This window comes from Barbus barbus, assembly GCF_936440315.1.
Source record: "Barbus barbus genome assembly, chromosome: 34".
Taxonomy (NCBI): Eukaryota; Metazoa; Chordata; class Actinopteri; order Cypriniformes; family Cyprinidae; genus Barbus; species Barbus barbus.
In genome coordinates, this window is record NC_136762.1 from 23,228,108 (window position 1) to 23,242,455 (window position 14,348).

At 34.7% G+C, this 14,348-nt stretch overlaps 1 protein-coding gene and 1 long non-coding RNA gene across 2 annotated transcripts in view; one reads left to right on the forward strand and one right to left on the reverse strand.

Moving 5' to 3' along the window:
* LOC306854209 (angiomotin-like protein 1) overlaps positions 1–14,348 on the forward strand; it is a 128,421-nt gene that overhangs the window by 40,780 nt on the left and 73,293 nt on the right. The gene's annotated exons all lie outside the window — the stretch shown is intronic.
* LOC306854210 lies at positions 967–8,382 on the reverse strand. The gene is made up of 4 exons (XR_013782806.1): positions 8,299–8,382; positions 7,964–8,032; positions 4,605–4,693; positions 967–2,336 (listed from the first exon to the last, which is right to left on the reverse strand). It is a non-coding gene; the product is annotated as an uncharacterized lncRNA (long non-coding RNA).

The following is a 14,348-nucleotide window of genomic DNA, read 5'->3' on the forward strand; positions in this document are numbered from 1 at the left end:
TACAGTATTATTACTGTATTTTCATTTACAGCATTACCGTATTTACATTTACAGTATCATTACCGTATTTTAATTTACAGTATCATTACCGTATTTTCATTTACAGTATTATTACCGTATTTACATTTACAGTATTATCACTGTATTTTCATTTACAGTATTATCACTGTATTTTCATTTACAGTATAATTACTGTATTTTCATTTACAGTATTATTATCGTATTTTCATTTACAGTATCAAGTGCTGTAGTGTTTATTTTCATGTAGTTTAAACATTTTTTACCAGTAAAAAAACAATCAAATTGTGGTACAGCACTGTAATACATGATTTTTACCACTCCATAAAAATCACAATAACTCATGAGCATTAGTTCAGATAATATTCTTTTTAATTGTTGAACATTTTCTTTTTAAAAGTACAAATTACAAGTCATGGTCTCTAGGATGAACTAGCTGAAAAAAGGGCATCACCACAGCCCCCTGGGCACTTTGTATCATGACAAAACATACACATATTGAAAATCAAAAACAAGCAAGTACACTAACAGTCAAAAGTTTTTGAACAGTAAGATTTTTGATGTTTTTAAAGAATTCTCTTCTGCTCACCAAGCCTGCATTTCTTTGATCCAAAATACAGCAAAAGCAGTAATACTGTGAAATATATTTACTATTTAAAATAACAGCTTTCTATTTAATATATTTAAAATATAATTTATTTCTGTGATCAAAGCTAAATTTTCAGCATCATTAGTCCAGTCTTCAGTGTCACACGATCCTTCAGAAATCATTCTAATATATTTACATTTACATTTAGTTATTTACCAGATGCTTTTATCCAAAGTGACTTACGAAAGAGGACAATAGAAGCACTCAAAACCAACAAAAGAGCAACAACATGCAAGCCATATGACAAGTCTTAGTTAGCCTAACGCAGTACACATAGCAAGGTTTTTTTTTTTTTTTTTAAGAAAACAAGTAGATAGAATACATAATTTTTTTTAAGTAGATAGAATATAAAAAGCTAGTGTTCATTTTTAAAGAAAAATTTTAAATAAAAAAGATGACAGATAGCTAAAATAGAATTAGAATAGAGAGTGATAGAGTTAGAGGGTCAAATAAAGATGGAAGAGATGTGTTTTTAGCCGTTTTTGAAGATGGCTAAGGACTCAGCTGTTTGGATTGAGTTCATTCCACCAGGAGGGAACAGATAATGAAAAAGTCTGTGAAAGTGATTTTGTGCGTTTTTGGGATGGCACAATAATGCGTTGTTCACTTGCAGAATGCAAGCTTCTAGAAGGTACATAGATCTGAAGTACTGAATTTAGGTAAAGGAATGCAGAGCCAGAGGTGGTTTTGTAGGCAAACATCAACGCCTTGAATTTTATGCGAACAGCTATAGCCAGCCCAAATTGATGAACAGAGGTGTGACGTACGATCTTTTCGGTTTATTAAAGATTAATCTTGCAGCGGCATTTTGGATTAGGTATGCTGATAAACATTTATTATTATTATTATTATTATCATCATCATAAATATTTAAAACCGTTGAGTACATTTTTCAGGATTCTTTGATGAATAGAAAGATCCAAAATTGATCTGAAATAAAAAGATTTTGTAACATTATACACTATACCATTCAAAAGCTTGGATAAAATGTTTTTTGGGGGTGGGGTATAGAAGTTACTACTTTTAGTTAACAAGGATACTTTAAATGGAAGATAAAGACATTAATTACAAAAGATTTCTATTTCAGATAAATGCTGTTCTTCTGAACTTTCTATTCATCAAGTAAACCTGAAAAAATTTGACTCGGCTGTTTTCAACATAATAATAATAATAATAGTTTTTTTGAGCAGCAAATCATAATATTAGAATGATTTCTAAAGGATCATGTGACACTGAAGACTGGAGTAATGATGTTAAAAATTCAGCTTTTATGACTGGAATAAATTACATTTTAAAATATATTCAAATAGAAAACATTTATTTTAAATAGTAAAAATATTTCAAAATTTTACTGTTTTGCTGTACTTTGGATCAAATAAATGCAAGCGTGGTGAGCAGAAGAGACTTCTTTAAAAACATTAAAAACCTTACTGTTCAAAACCTTTTGACTGTTAGTGTTAATAAAATTAGATAATACAGTAAAAATTAGTTTGTGTTGTTGTGTTAAATTTCAGTCATTTTGACCGTCAAAGTTGACAAGCTCGCCGATGAGAAACAGCAGGATGGGATTCAGGCAGATCCTTTTTCTTTGCACCCTCTTTCCAGAATTCCAGCTGATCTGTGACTTTCAAAGAATTTGGTGCCACAAAGATTTGCTGTCTGAATGAACCTGCAAGCACAAGAAAAAAAAAAAGCATTATTTTTTTTAAAGCAGTGTTTATAGAATTTGCCTCAACTGTCAAACTTGGTGCTGTATGCACTTTGATGTTAATAAAAACTTTATATACTACATCTGAACGCACCTACAAGGGAAAGTACATAATTAATTGATAATCCATCACATTCAAATTATTAAAGCTCCATTTGTTTTTACAATGCATTCTCAATCAGTAGAGCAAAGTACTAGAATGCTGAATTAATGGGTTTGATTCCAGGGGCGGTTCTAGGGTTCTAGGGTTCCGGGGGTTAGCCCAGAGACTTTAATTTATGTATCAGAATACAGGGGATACAAGTCAAATAAAAGTACAAGTCAGTGGCAGCAAGCCACTGTCTTAATGACTGAGCCATTTATTCAATCAGTTCATTAAAATCTACTGATTCATTCAGGAACGAAGAAACTGTTTTTATGAATGGATCAACGAATCACTGATTCAAGACATTCAAAAAAAGGTCAATTCTTTCAGTAATGAAACGCTGTTGTGTGAAGAGACGCACAACATGGCTTTGTTTAGAACCATTTTTGCGAAATAGAGCAAAAAGACAATATTTTCTTCACAATTTAAATCACTTAATATTAACTTCTTGTTTATTGTATTTTGTTGCCCTGACACTTAGTAAAGTCTGCCACAGACCATAATAAATGCTAAACAATCTGTTCATATTTTCTAGTCATTCTAAATGTGTGTGTGTCCTAGACAATCAGTGCTTATAATACCATGATTAAAAACATATTTGTTGCTATACGGTAACAGTAATCTAATTTTGTCAGATGGGGATATCGGTATTATGAATTTATAGGCTACAGTAAGTTAAAGATACCTAAAGCAGCTGCATTTTGCTGTTCAAGTGGTGGTTTAATATAAATAATTTTAATGCGCATGAAAACTCAATCTTTATGCGCACAAGGCATGAATAAAAACATTCAGGGCTTCAGCCCCCTTAGCCCACCCCTAGCGCCGCCCCTGTTTGATTCCCAGGGAATGATTAACTTCATAAAATGTGTCGGGGAGCGCAGGGCACAAACTTACATTGGTTAGTTGTAACACACAGGGTTTAAATATTTCCACACATGCTAGCATAACCAAATTTACAGTATTTACTAGCTGCCATATCAACACTATAAAGAGAATAATGTGCACCAAAATTAAAAAATCTTTTGAAGATGTCGCTGAATATTTATTCTACCAAAGTAGAAGTAAATTTCTGGCTAAAGTAAATTTTGTCATCTCAGTTTTTAGTATTCATTTAAAATTAGACAAATCTGCTATCATTTTAATCTCCAATCTGTTATTTATCAGTTTAGATAGTTTTGTAATGCTTCGCTAACTAGCAGAAGACACTAACCAGTTTTAAATTCCAGTTGCACAGATGGGGAACGTTATAACACTGCGTTACTATGTGCCCTGCTATTATTAAACTATGCTATTCTATGATTTTAGCCATGCAATTTACACCATTTACTTTTATGAGTTTTAATGAGAAGCCACAAGAAGCAGGTGAATAAAGACTCACAATCGATGTTTAATGTTCAGAAATGATTATTTCAAGAAATGTAAAGCATGTTGGCTTGTTTATGTGTCTCATGTCCTATGACAGCTGTGTGTGGAGGGATAATTTATTAATGTGTTTATTCATCTGCACACACTGTTTTGAACTACACTGTATATGTAGCTGTGTTGCGATCAGGGCCGTCCCAAGCATGGTTGCAATGTGTTCAGTGTCAAACTCCAAAATTAGAACATTTTTCATTTTTAAAAAACGAAAAAAAAATATTTTATTTGAAAAAGTTAATGATTTTATTTTATTGACAAAATATTTTAGTCTGTCTTGTATATTTTTTCATTTGACCCGATAATATTTTAAGATGTCATATGGTTATGTTACAACATGCCCCTCACATGTTACAATGTACCCCACCTATGGGGTATGTTGTCACATTTCACTTCCATTCTTTTTAGGTAAATAAGGAAAAACATATACACTGTAATTATGAAACAACGCAACATATTTGTACTAGACAAGTGTGAAATTAAAGTGTATTAAAAAATTATACTCTGAACCCCATGGCTGTGGATTTACACAAACTAAGACAGTCAAACAGTGTTAGGTTGTGCCCCGTGCTCCCCTACTTTAAATACAATATAACTTGCTTTGGATAAAAGCATCTGGCAAATGCATGAATGTAATGCAATGTAAAACAAAATGTATTTTGGGTTACCTAATTCTGCATATCTGTAAAATGGACAGCTGGCTGTAAGATGATTCTGCCCTCATATTCAGGATCCTGTTTTTGCTTGGAGAAATCTCCTGTAACAGACAGAGTCACAACACATCTTTTAGTGTTACTATAGTTTATGATCAGAAAAAAAAAATACCATACAGTAATACAAACATTTTTAATAAAATAAACATGTAACACTTTACAATAAGGTGACATTTATTAACATTAGTTAATGTTAGGGCTGTAGTACTCGAGTCCGGTCTCAGACTCGAGACGTTTTTCTGTCGTCTCGGACTTGTCTTGGACTCGTTGGTATTTGGACTCGGACTTGTCTCGGACTTGGTCATTGGACTCGCCAAATGTTCTCGTTGGTCTCGACCGAGTCCAGCTATATATGCTTTTTTTTCTCTTTCAAAACAAAACCATTAATCTGGCTCGCTTGTTCGGAAAATGGGTAATGTAAATGGTTTAATTTACAATCCATCTAGAACGAGCATTGCCATTGGTCGCCTGGTAAATGCACGGCTGCGTCATATGCCTGGCTCCAAGTGTGCGTGATGCTCAGAGGCATAATTCATTTTTATTTTGGCCACAGACACAATGTCGGCGAGTTGCAAAATACAGTTTGGTTTTACAAAGTTTGTTGGAGTTTTCCCTCTCTTCCACCTCACTTTCCTTCGCTTTTAAATAGCTAATAAATACACGTGCGCATTTTACTTTTACTTTCAATAGCGCAATTCCGGTCAATTACTTATCTATAACTTATAACAACAAATTTTCTGCAATAAACATGGGACTTTTATTAACAAGACGAATACACCATATGCTATAAGCCTAATATAAAATAACAAACTTACAAATGTTTAAAAGTAAAAAAAAAAAAAAAAAACACTGTGGAACCCAATGAATAAGAAACAGAACGAATAAGAGCAAAATGAATAAAGCCTGGAGGATCAAACACCTTGATGTAAAATAAAATAAATAAATTACACAATTTAAAACAATTTACATTTACAGTACATTTACAAGTAAAAATAAGCAAACACTGGGGCTATGGCTGGGCGATTTTTCAGATTTTATGGATTAATTGTATCGACTTTAATGTTTTGCCACAAATGTATTTTTTATAAATCGAGGAATCGCGATTTTGAATAGAAATATTACCAAACGCTAGAATTAGACACTTTGACAATAACAGTAAAGAGAGAAGAACGATCCAACCGCATGTCAGCGCACATGATTAACCGCTCTCTTGTGATGTTCTCTAGGTGCCATTCACACAGAATGTGCTTTTGTGTTGACAAAGATGCGACGCGGACAGTGGAATAGGAAAAAATGCAAGAAGATTGGCGTTAAACATGTTTTAATAACTAGAGCGCCTCGTTTTTAGAAAGCCGTTTCATGCACGAGACACTGCAAGAGACGCGAGCGCAACAGTCAAACACGTCCATGTTTACACAGAAAAAACAATGGAAAAGCAGCATAATCAAATACAAAACCCGTGAAGAACTACTACTGTATGTCTGATATTTCATGTTTGCATCAGGGTGACAGGCTGAAAACTACTGTTCATTGTTTTTACAGAGCATTTATAGTTAATAATAGCACTCTAGGTGGTATACCTTCAGTCATTTTGAATTTGAATTACTTGAGAATTTTTTAAGCATTTTTCTTGTATTATTTCTGAACATATATGCATAAGAAAAGTTTGTACAAGTTGTAGTTCATGCATCTTTTCTGCAAAGATATTTAGTGATTTGTTTAACTTTTACATCATGATGACAACTTCATGTGTGTGGTGCACTTAGAATAGAATTTTCTTTAACTAGAGGTTTAATAAAAAAAAGTAGCTTGAATCATGTTGTAGTTATATTTTCAAGTTGACTAGTTAAAATTGTACAAAATCGAGAATTGGTCAAATATTCTATGAATATCATTTTTTTTTTTTTTTTGCCATATCGTCCAGCCTAGAAACAAATACAAAAAAGCCTTCCAATTTTTTATTTCTTTAATTTTTCAATCTTTAATTGTCTATTCTCTAACTGAACTAAATTATTTTTATTTCTACTATTAAAAATGGCCTCAGTTTAACACCTGTAATACTGTCTATATCCCCCTATCCCCAGGGGACATATATTGCACCTATATTATATGCCCTAAGGTAAACAGCAAACAAATGCATGCGCGGCCACACAGACACACAGAGCTGAAGGTGTTCATATGCTACACAGCCTTGCTTGGGAGGGTTACATTGTACTATGGTTTCTTTAGGACAGAGGTCTCAAAACTTGGTCCTGGAGGGCTGGTGTCCTGCAGAATTCAGCTCCAACCCTTATCAAACACACCTGAAAAAGCTAATCTAAGCGTACTAGAAACTAGCTAAACTCTGCAGGACACCGGCCTTCTAGGACTGAGTTTGGACACCCTGCTTTAGAACAAGTAACAAGTTCAAGAATGGGAACATGTTGATTTATTTTTTAGACTTATGTTGCTTGTTCTTTGTAATATTTTCCATTGGCAGCCCAGAATGTGATTGTTACACTATAATAAAAATGCTGAAAATGTGAAGTTGCACTTCAGCTTATGTGACTTTAGTGAAATTGCTAAACCTAAAGTAAATAAAATAGCCTAATTTGATCCTACAGTGTTGCTGCACATGCTTTTAGATCATCAAAATCATTATCTTAGAATATAAAATATGCTGTCTCTCGTGTCACATAAATGATCAATAGTTAAGTATGTGGTTTTGAAGAAGATGCTTTTATTTTCTTTCTCTGTTTTGACTGTCTCATTTGGACTTGGCTTGGACTCAAACCTCTTTGGACATGGTCTTGACTCGGACTCGATAGTCCTGGTCTTGGACTTGTCTTGGACTCGACAAAGGTGGACTTGACTACAGCCCTAGTTAATGTATTAACCAACATGAACAAACAATGAACAATGCATTTAATACACTATTTATTAATCTTGGTTAATGTTAATGAAAATACAGTTGTTGTTTAGTCATGTTAGTTCACAATGCATTAACTAATGTTAACAAACACAACTTGTGATTTTAATAATGCATTAGTAAATGCTGAAATTAACATTAACTAAGATATAAATGCTGTAGAAGTATTGTTCGTTCTTAGTTCATGTTTACTAATATTTTTAACTAACGTTAATGTTAACTAATGAACCTTATTGTAAAGTGTTACCACATTTTTTATATTTATAAGCAAAACTTACTATATTAATATATTGCTAGCCCGTTCCTCTGTTTACAAAGTAAACTCGTTCTGGAGTTAGTGGAGAAAAGCAGCCCGTGGCTAATTATGGCTACTTTAGTAACATTAGTTAAGTTGATGAAAGCTCACCTGTTGTTTCGACGGCAATCACAGGAAAAGACTCCAGTACTCCTCCGATGCAGATGACAAGACCACAAACTGGAAAATAAAATACAAAAGATGTACTTTACAGTGGTAGTTCTTAACTCAGTTTTCCTCAGTATTTCATGTTAGCTCGCGGTTTTATTTTACGTCTCTCACTGAATTTAGGGACCGTCTCTAAAGTTACATACAACACTGGTACACACGTTTCTAACTTAAATAGCATTTGACCAGAATTGCACTTGCGATAAAGAGGCAGTGTACAAAAGATATCATGCTTCTCTGTGTTCGTTAACTTCGGTTAACTGACATTATTAACTTACCAGTTGATGTTATCATCGATGGCATTCACAAGAAGAGGCTCCAAAATACACCTCCGACGTTGGAGACGAAATCTAGACTAGAAACTTGAAAAGAACAAACAAAAGAAGTACTTGAAAATACTGTTTAAAATCTCGACTGAAACAGTGTTGTTGCCTACGCACTTTAACGTTAACTTACCTCAGTAACGTTATTTCACGTTAGTAAATTAAGTAAGGATTTGCCAGATTAACTAACTTGCATTAAAGGGGTAGCATAACCTACAAACGTGTTTCTCGGTTTAACTAAGGTTTATTTCGACTAATATAGGTGACCTTAGTTTACTCACCAGTCTATGTTATTACCGTTATGGCGGCGTTAATCCGGCCGTCAGTCAGAAAAAAAGGCACCAACTCCCAATATGAAAAAGGACACAATGAATAATGTTAGTTTATTGTTAACAAGTTAAAACATCTCAGTTTTGTATAAAACAGAAATAATATACTTATCTTTTTGTCTGGTTAACAGTGTAACCTTTCTCTTTTGTCCTTTTACGGCTGCTTCCACCAAAGAGTAAATAAAATAAATCTCCCTTGCCATTGGTCAGTTTTTCGCGGGCAAGTTCACTACTGTAAATGTACAGTAGTTTACTGTAAAATACATATATTTTCCCATAATCCTTTGCAGTTTACAGTAAAATACTGTATATACATTTTACAGTATCTTACTGTACATATTACAGTAAAATGCTGTTCAAATTACAGAAATCAGTTACAGTGCACGGTTCGGCACGCATGTGATTCGCGGATCAACTGTTAAGTTTAACCATCATAGAGTGAGTTTATCAGTTGCACGTGTTTTGTCTTCCTAAGTCGAATCGGGAAACCGCTTTCTGTGCTCAACCACACACACTGAAGCGCGCACACGCAGAGAAAGAGAGGCGCGATTCAGATATTGCGTTTCAGACAATGCCTCAACGGATGGATACATACAAAGTTATGTTAAAACACCCGTTTTGACAAGTATTCTGGTAAATACAGTAGGTTATGTCTTAAGTTAACGTGTACAGCTGAGAAAGAAACCAGATGTGTGTCAGTATTAGGTCCGTGCATTTAGTCTTAAAGAGACAGCAGCCTATAATACCTGCTTCTGTCTGCTAATCAGGGCTCGACAGTGCGAGCATTTCACTCGCATTTGCGACTAAAAATAGATGTGTGCGAACTGGAAAATGTATTTAGGAGCACAAGTGCGAATACAAAACAAAATACAAAACAGCGTAACTTATACAGTAGCCTATAACAAATGTATTAATCTATTCTGTTTATTTATGGAAAAAATTGCGATGCAGCCTCATATGATTACTTTAGAACTTTAAAAAGGCAACGGTTTAATTTAAATGAGCACAGATGAGAAGAAAAGCGGAGTGAGTTAAAGTGAAGACGCGCTGAATGACGCACATTCACCACTAGAGGGCGCTGCCGCTGCCGTTACCCCGGTAACCCAGTAAACAAATCAGCTGCGCTACTTTCCTAAAATAATGCTTCACACTCACAGTCATTTAGATATTTATATTCGCTTTAGTCTTCACAATAGCATCAAATAATTCTTAAAGACTTAATGAGCTATTTATTTTCAAACATTGTTTCTAAGCTAAAACATGGCCCATCCACTGATCTACGTATAATAGAGAACAGTGGGACTATCTATACATCAACGACTGATTCGTTATTATTGTTCAGTAACACAAGTTCCATTAGTTAAGTAAGGAATAATTGACGACGGGCCGTTGAATTATTAGAAAAATAATGCCGTTACACCTCGGGTGTGCATTATTTTTCTAATAATTCAACGGTCCGGAGTCAATTATTCCGCTTATACTACGGTTGCCACACCTCAAGACATCGATCAGATTATATATTTCAAGGGATTCGTCCGGTTTTTCTACTTAAATCGCTATTGTGAGTAGGATTATTTCTTCCGCATCTCATCCAACGACTCTTTTGCTAGTTCCAAAACGTCATTTTAAAGCTGGCAATGGAGGCTTGAGCAGTTGATAGCAGACTAATGCAGTTAATAATGAAGTTATTAGAAAGAGAGCGAGAGAGACAGAGACACAGAGAAAGAGAAGCAGAGAGAGAGAGAGAGAGAGAGAGAGAGAGAGCTTGTATGAATTAGGCTACCTCTGTGTGTCCCTCAACAGTGTTCTGAAGCACCGTCTCTAAACTGTAAGCCTGCTTTAAGATGCAGCGCTGTTATTACCTCGCTAGTGAGAAATGTCATGTGTAGCCTTTAAGTTGCTACACTAGGCTAACTGATAAAATCGTCAGGGCAGCGCTGACAACGATGCGAAGTGATATGGAACTGTAATGCGTCAAGAAAGCTGCCTGGAACTACGTTCGCCGTGCGTTTCCCTGAAAATAATTGCACACCTCAGAACGTTCGTCAGCCAATCAGATTCAAGCATTCAACGGCCCCGTAGTATAACATGAAAAAAACTATGACTGCATTTATTAATAATGCTATCTTAATTTCAACTTTTAATGATACATTATAAAATCAAAAGTTGTCTTAAAATAATTCAATGGAGCTAACATTAACTAACATAGTTGTATTTTTTATAATCAACATTAACAAAGAATATTAACTACTGCAACAATTAGCTATTGCACATTTTTAGTTAATGTTAACCTGCTTTAACTAATGTTAACAAATGGGACTTACTTACCTATTGTTATTTCGTTAATTTGAACAATCTTTTGCACTCTAATCTTGAAACACTTGTTTACTTTATATTTTTATGTATTTTTATAAAAGTCTTTTAGTAAATTATCTTTAATAAAGTTATTTAACCTGTTAGGAGGACAACACTTTTTTTCACTTAGAAATTATATATTGTGATTTAAAAACAAAAACATATACCGTGACAAAAGCTTCAATGATTATTGTGAGAATTTTATACCGACACAGTTTAATAGGATTATAACTAATTACATAATTAGCCTATTAACCCTCTGGTTGTGTTCGGGTCAAATTGACAATTTTTTTTTCTTTTTCCTGAAAATACTAGTTAACGTTATCGCATTGGACTCAAACTTACTGACTTTGCGCACATAGGGTACAAGTATTTCTCATAAATTTTTTTAGAATTTTCGTAATTTTTTGTGGGTTTTATTTCACCTAGTCACACTCGTTGTGTTCCCGGTCAAAAATGACCGGACTCCGAACAACTGCTTATAAATCTGTCATTATGCTATATTATCACTAAATATTGGATTCATTCTTTTTGTCAACTTGTTTTCTTTCATTTAGGACTGGTTTTGTGTTTCTATTTGCTTCTGATTAATCGTAAGCCTCATTTATCTGAGAGTAGGTACCTCATTTTTTGAGTGAAAAAATAATTTTTTATGAATAATTTTCACAATATTAAACAAAAAATTATAAAAAATTTGCACTGTTTCTCACACTAGTGTACTTTAATGTTTAATCAGGAAGTTTGCTTTTAAATGCTTTTATTTTGTACAAAATTGCAAAAAGTCACACTCGTGGTGTTCCCGGTCAAAAATGACCGGACTCCAAACAACTGCTTATAAATCTGTCAATATGCTATATTATCACCAAATATTGGATTCAATCTTTTTGTCAACTTGTTTTCTTTCATTTAGGACTGGTTTTGTGTTTCTATTTGCATCCGATTAATCGTAGGCCTCATTTATCTGAGAGTAGGCACCTAATGTTTTGAGTGAAAAAAGCATTTTTTATGAATAATTTTCACAATATGAGAGAAAAAATTATGAAAATATGCACTGTTTCTCACACTAGTGTACTTTAATGTTTAATCAAGAAGTTTGCTTTTAAATGCTTTTATTTTGTACAAAATTGCACAAAGTAACACTTGTCAAAAATGGCCGGCCATTGAAAGTGAATGGGGAAGAATGAAAGAAACAACTAGTGTTCAGGAGCATGTTGTGCTTGCAAACAAAGACCTTGGACCTTTGCATGTGTGGATGCATTTATACTCAAGCTATCACACACACACACACACACCCATCCATCCATGCATACAAACTATTTTATTACACCTATTTCATCCTACCCTGAACTGCATGCAATATCCTTTTATGAATGAAAAAGGATCTCTCTCTCTCTCTCTCTCTCACACACACACACACGCTCAGACTGCCTTGTCTTTAGCCTGCATTGACCTCAAAAATAATCTTTTCTTTCACCACATATTCTAGACTACGGAGCCCCTTAGAGCTCATGGTGGTGGAAAGATTTCGGGGTGGGTGAAAAAAATTCGGGGTGGGAGGAAAAAATATTTTTCAAATCTTTTGCGTTCTCTCGCAAAGATGTTTGCGTTCCCTCGCAAAACATTGCGTTCTCTCGCAAAGATGTTTGCGTTCTCTCGCAAAGATGTTTGCGTTCTCTCTCAAAGATGTTTGCGTTCTCTCGCAAAACTTTGTGTTCTCTCTCAAAGATGTTTGCGTTCTCTCTCAAAGATGTTTGCGTTCTCTCTCAAAGATGTTTGCGTTCTCTCTCAAAGATGTTTGCGTTCTCTCTCAAAGATGTTTGCGTTCTCTCGCAAAGATGTTTGCGTTCTCTCGCAAAGATGTTTGCGTTCTCTCTCAAAGATGTTTGCGTTCTCTCTCAAAGATGTTTGCGTTCTCTCTCAAAGATGTTTGCGTTCTCTCTCAAAGATGTTTGCGTTCTCTCGCAAAGATGTTTGCGTTCTCTCGCAAAACTTTGTGTTCTCTCGCAAAGATGTTTGCGTTCTCTCGCAAAGATGTTTGCGTTCTCTCGCAAAACTTTGTGTTCTCTCGCAAAGATGTTTGCGTTCTCTCTCAAAGATGTTTGCGTTCTCTCTCAAAGATGTTTGCGTTCTCTCTCAAAGATGTTTGCGTTCTCTCTCAAAGATGTTTGCGTTCTCTCTCAAAGATGTTTGCGTTCTCTCGCAAAACTTTGTGTTCTCTAGCAAAGATGTTTGCGTTCTCTCGCAAAGATGTTTGCTTTCTCTCGCAAAACTTTGCGTTCTCTTGCAAATATGTACGCAAAGTTTTGCGAGGGAACGCAAACATCTTTGCGAGAGAACGCAAAGTTTTGTGAGGGAACGCAAAAGATTTGAAAAATATTTTTTTCCTCCCACCCCGATTTTTTTTCACCCACCCCGAAATCTTTCCACCACCATGAGCTCTAAGCGGTTCCGTACTAGACAAAACATTATGACAATATGTTTAGAGGCTTTCGTGTTCTCTCAGAGTAAACAAAAGTTTACAATTAAATGCTAGAGCATACAAATGCCTCACAGTGCCTTGCTTGTCATTTACACGAGGAAAAGACAACTGAAGAAGAATTTTACAGTGACGATGCATTGCAAGATATATTGGAAGATAAAAATATCACTGGACAAGCTGAAAACCTTGCAACAACTGAAAAGAAGCAATCTTCTGATTTTGAGGACCCAGCTGAAGTTGATGTAACGTTCTGGTCGAGGGATGGTAAAAAAGTCAATGCAGGCCAAAGACAAGGCAGTTTGAGCATTTGTGTGCATTGTGTGTGTGTGTGTGTGTGAGAGAGAGAGAGTTATAATATGAGATTCATAAAAGCATATTGCATACAGTTCAGGGTAGGATGAAATAAGTGTAATACAATAGTTTGTATGCATAGATGTGTGTGTGTGTGTGTGTGTGTGTGTGTGTGTGTGTGATAGCATGAGTATACATGCACGCACTGGTCCAAGGCATTTATGTTTGCAAGCACAACATGCTCCTGAACACTAGTTGTTTCTTTCATTCTTCCCCATTCACTTTCAATGGCCGGCCATTTTTGACAAGTGTTACTTTGTGCAATTTTGTACAAAATAAAAGCATTTAAAAGCAAACTTCCTGATTAAACATTAAAGTACACTAGTGTGAGAAACAGTGCAAATTTTCATAATTTTTTCTCTCATATTGTGAAAATTATTCATAAAAAATTATTTTTTCACTCAAAAAATGAGGTACCTACTTTCAGATAAATGAGGCCTACGATTAATCAGATGCAAATAGAAACACAAAACCAGTCCTAAATGAAAGAA